Source organism: Xyrauchen texanus, chromosome 12 (genome assembly GCF_025860055.1).
Source record: "Xyrauchen texanus isolate HMW12.3.18 chromosome 12, RBS_HiC_50CHRs, whole genome shotgun sequence".
NCBI lineage: Eukaryota > Metazoa > Chordata > Actinopteri > Cypriniformes > Catostomidae > Xyrauchen > Xyrauchen texanus.
In genome coordinates this window covers 36,271,989-36,277,662 of record NC_068287.1, presented here as the reverse complement: position 1 = coordinate 36,277,662, position 5,674 = coordinate 36,271,989, and positions in this window count along the sequence as shown.

Here is a 5,674-nt window from a genome sequence, read left to right as displayed (position 1 = left end):
ATGTGAAAAAAAAAAAGAATATATATAAATATATATATATATATATATATATATATATATATATATATATATATATATATATATATATATATATATATATATATATATAATAAAGAATAAGTGTTTCAAAACTTTTGACTGGTAGTGTGTGTGTATGTGTGTATATATATATATATATATGCACACACATACTACCGGTAAAATAAATATATTAGTTTTTGTATGCTAGATAAACTGTAATCTTTCTATTCAATTTTCTCAATCATTCAAATTGTAGTGGTGACAGCACTCATCAGGCTCTGCTATTTAACCCTGTTACCAATGTGACTAAAGAAAAAAAGACAGAATAAATATTTTTCTTTAATTTATTAGAAGTCTAAGTTTATCAATAACTGTAATCCAACTTCCAATGTTAATTTAAGAAAAAAGACTGAATAAATTATATTCTTTCATTTGTGAGAATTAAAATGTTATCAAAAATTATAAACCATATGGTCCCAAAATTACTAGACCCTATTGAGTGATATTTTTGTGCATTAGTATATTTTCTCTTTGTAATTGTTCATGTTTTATGCCAGAAAATAGGTGTCACACAGATCAGACTCCTTAGACATGTCCCAAAGATGTTTGGTAACAGGGTTGCAAATAATACAAACCTTAAATAAATAGAACAAATAGAAGAGCTCATATAATTAGGGCCCCAGCACTGAAAGGCCCTATTGGTCTTCTAAGGATTATTATTATTAGGACCCAAGCACTGAAAGTGCTGTGGCCCTACTGTTCTTCTAAGGATTATTATTATTTATTTATTGTATTTTTTTCAAGGTTTCGGGGGCTTTTGGGGCACTTAACATGCTCAAAAACTCATGAAATTTTGCACACGCATCAGAGTCGTCGGCCTTAGGGCTTTGCAAAAGGTCATACATGGGTGTGTAGAGGGGGCTCTGTAGCACCATCTAGAAGATGGGCATGATCAGGGGGCTCTGTAGCACATCCCTTTTGAACTACAGTCATCAAACTTTGTACATATACTCAATATTTTCAGCGAGTCCACTGTATTTTACACAGTGGGAGGAATTTCTGATTGGCTAGCGGAAGTGCGATTGGTTGGCGTTTTGTGTGTAGCTGGTCACTGCTTGCTTGTGTGTCATGCAGTAGATTTTTGCTTTTTAAATGTTGTAAAATTTCTAAAAATGTTCAGGACAGTGTGTGCCGTTAATGGTTATCCTAATAATAATTCAAAAACAAAGTTTTGTCTAAAACAGCAATGTTATGATCAGAAACAACTCGCAAAGCGCTCTTGTCCCAGATGCTGCTTCTTCCATCGGCTGCCTACAGAAGGATTGACTTTGGAACATCTGTTTGAAAAAGCTTTGGAAAGCTTGTTTGTGTGCATCTTACACTTTATTGGCAAGAAATCAACAGCGGGGATTACTTTTATTATCCACCATTATGGCTCGGCAACAATAGTTTTTCCTGAACTGTGTGAGTAGTGATGATGTTTTCAACTGTTTTCATGCTGTGATGCTAAATTGATAAATTCTACAGTGAAAGACCATAATTATTAGATGAGACATGTACAGTAGTGAGATGTTTTATCAGATTTTAAATCAATTGTATTATGATTTTCTTCTGCCATCCATTTTTGCTGCCTGCAATTCACTTTCTTTTGAGTGTCTTTGCAGAATATGCATGTCTTCCCTTAAGGGGAAAAGGTGATTTGGAAAACAGTGTGGACATTAATTCAGTATCAATTAAATTTATTTGTACAGCTAGTGCTTTTAATTATACATACTGTTTTATAGTTGCTTTACAGAGAACATTTAACTTTTGTGTAAAATGTTTATAATGTATGTCTAAATAAATATGTTTATATGTATTGCATGTAGTCCTTTTTGTATGGTACAGTTTATTGTGTGGTTGCTAAAACATCTTATTTCCTACACAAGAACAATAAATTATATCTATCAATAGGATCAGCTGTTAAGTCAACACTAAAACATTTTATGCAGGTTATAGTGTTAGAAATGGATTTTATGTAAACTAACAATAATAAAGCTAGACTGAGCTTACTACACAGTCATCTCCCACAAAATAATTGTATTTTATCCAACAACAAAAAACCTGTATCTGCAGTTCGGTAAAACAAACTCTTCAGGTTCTGACTAGACTCAATATATGGTTTAAAATAAACATAATTATCTACAGTTCTCAAAACGTCCAACTTTACAGCTGTGAATGCGCTAATAAGCTACATAGTTTTTCAGGTTAGTCTGCCCAGGTTTTTCCATCGATGGATAAAGACTCAACAAAATAACTAAATGCTTTTATTTGCTTCTATTTTTGGCCATCAGCCTCAAACCCATAATCATTAACAGCTAGGTGGAGAAGAACATCATCGCCTCACTATAATTCTATGATCATTTGTTCTCAAGTTTCTGTCATTTTTATGCTGCTTTAATACATAATATGACGATTGTTTACTCTTAACCAGAAGTTCCAACCACACTGCCCGCAAAGCATCAAGAGACATTAATGTGGATATAGATCTCATCAAGCCAGACAACTTTCACGCTGACAGTCATAAGCTCCGCCCAACAGGAAGTCGGCCATTTTGGATTGTTTGAATAATGCATGCTCTGGAATTTGAAATACTCCTCCTAGGGGATTCATGTACAGGTACCAAATGTGGGTGACATCATACCAAGTCATTGGCAATGCTAAATTGAGAAGTTTTTATATATATATATATATATATATATATATATATATATATATATATATATATATATATATATCAAACGGTGTTGCCATGGCGACCCAATAAATTAATGTAAAAAAAGGAAGTGTCTCATATCTTCTGCGTGCATCGTGTGATTTACATCAAAATTGAGCTGCATGTTTGGCTTTGCGGGCTGATCACATTGATGTGGCTATTGTGGGTCACGGTCGTATTGCCACCAACTGGCGGAAGGAAGTGTGGCACTTTTAACAGACTTTGAAATGTCCGCTCTTATTTTTACCTGAATTGCTTCAAATGTTTTTAGAATAATGTCAAGACAGTGCAGATTTAAAATTCTGAAGGGATTCTTGACATTTTAAATAGTTTTAGGGCCACCAACAGGCAGAAGGAAGTATATTGCAATTTTAACAGACTTTGAAATAGCCCTCTTGTGTTTATATGAATTGCTAAAATTCTTTAGAATAATTTCAAGACACTGCTGCTATAAAATTGTAAAGGAATATTTGATATCTTAAATAATGTTGCCATGGCAATACATTAATTGTTATTGATCCTTTCTTTTGTTGGTGTTTTTGAAGCTCTTGGCTTGCTTAAAATGTCCTGATATTTTGCACACACATTAGAGTCGTCAGCCATTAGGGCTGCGCAAAATATTGTTTTTGGGGGGCTCTGTAGCACCCCCTTTAAAATGGCCATGTATAACTGCCTCTGTAGCACCCCATTTTCACCTATGGTCACCAAACTTGGTGCATATATAGGTCACATCAAGACAGATAATTTTCATAATTATAATCATTAGGTCCGCCAAACAGGAAGACGACCATTTTGGATTTATTTAATAATGCAGTCTCTGAACTTTTAAATACTCCTCCTTGGTGATTCATGAGACTGTCACCACATTTAGAAAACATTATTTCAAGACAGTGAAGATGCTTAATTGCAATGGATTTTACTATTTTGGGTCACAGTCATAGTGCCTGGCAGCAGGAAGTGTGGCTCTTACAACAGACTTTAAAATAGTCCTCTTATATTTACTCAGATTGCTTCAAAATTGTTTAGAATAATGTAAAATGCCAAACGCATGTGTACGACTTGCATTATTTTCCGAAAGCCACCGGGTGGAAATGGACCAGTTGTGCTTGGGCCCATCATCGTTGCTTGCAGCTACCATATTTAGTTTGACATCCCAATGTTTGAAAATCAAAAAAATAGATCTATCATTGTAAAATCTTTTTTTAAGGCAATTACTTTGCATGCTTTTTCTAAGTATATTTATTTGGTTAAAGTTAAGTGAACATAATTATTTAAGTACAATTTACAAGTCAATTTAAAGGGTTAGTTCACCCAAAAATGAAAATTATCTTATCATGAACTCACCCTCATGCCATTCCAGATGTGTAGGACTTTCTTTCTTCTGCTGAACACAAACAAAGATTTTAGAAGAATATCTCAGTTCTGTAGGTCCATACAATGCAAGTGAGTGGTGACCAGAACTCCAAAAGCTCCAAAAGGAGATAAAGTCAGTATAAAAGTAATCCATCAGACTCCAACGGTTTAATCAATGTCTTCTGAAGCAATCCAGTTGATTTTGCTTGAGAATAGACCGAAATATAATGCATTTTTTACTGTACATCTTGTCATAACAGTGTCCTTGGCAATCATAATTTCATGCTTGATTATAATTCCTATAGTGCCATCTAGAGCATTTCACATGTGTCAAGCTCTAGGTCAAGCTTGTCAAGCTTGAAATCATGATTGTGCCTAGAGACTGCAATGACAATATGTACAGTCAGTACTATTAGTTAGTTAGCAATGTGGCACATTAGATTCTCCTCAGTACTTATTGCACATAAATCTGCAATTTAGTAAAGTGCAATTGTGTAAAGAAGAATGGCTTAAATTTAACAGGCTTCACCAGAGGTAACACTAATCACCCTAATGGGTTCAGACAAATCACATCAACAAGATACAATAGTTACAATAGCTCATAGCATGGGGGCCCCTTTAGGGGTGTTCCGGACGTGTCATTGCAGAGTCTTGTACCATCAAATAATTTAGGGGGTTCCATGTTGTCGTTGCTGTGGTCCAATGCAATCAGCCGTCATTGAGGGGGCCCCTTCCAGCTCAGGGCCCCAGGCAATTGCCTGGTTTGCCTACCCTGTTGCAACATCTCTGGATGCCACTGTTTAAATGTAGTATTCATAGTCAGCCATGATTACTTTAATCAGTGAGTAAAGTGTCAAATAAAAGGTCTTGTGATTCTATCAGGGCAGCCCCCAAGTGCAGACTCTCTCCATGAAGAGTAAAACAGCTTTTATGAGGTTACTAATATGACTAGAGTCGTCATTTTAAAGTGAGTGGTCATGATTTCCTACATATATTGCAAAATTACAATTAATATTTTTATGAGATAACCTTTCTTAATGAGGAAAAATTACTGAGTGCACCTTTAGGAACACTTGATTTTAAATGTTTTATTTATTAATGTCAACTCTGGGGATTAGAGAGTAACGGTAATTTAATTAAAACTAGTAATAGTAAAAATAAATCTTAAATTGAGTCAACTGTTTTTTTTATTTTTTATTATTATTATTTGAGACACCTCTTAGTGTAACCATTTGATGAAGTAGGACATTTTTTTAAGGAGTTTTATGTCCAACTGTGTATCCTAGTTATGGAAATAGTCTTATTAATTGATTTACTATTATTGCAACTACTTATACTGAATGTAACTAACTGCAGTCACTGTAGCTCTATTTGGATATATTATATTATGTACAGTATGTCAATGTGCTTCTGTGCATATAATGGTGCAAAAGTGAAATGACATGCAATGGTGAGAAAAAACTGAATTCTTCGAAAGAAAAGGGGGTGTATAGACAGGGAACGGTTAAATTGCCTTCATCTCATTGTTTACACCGGTGGTCCTTC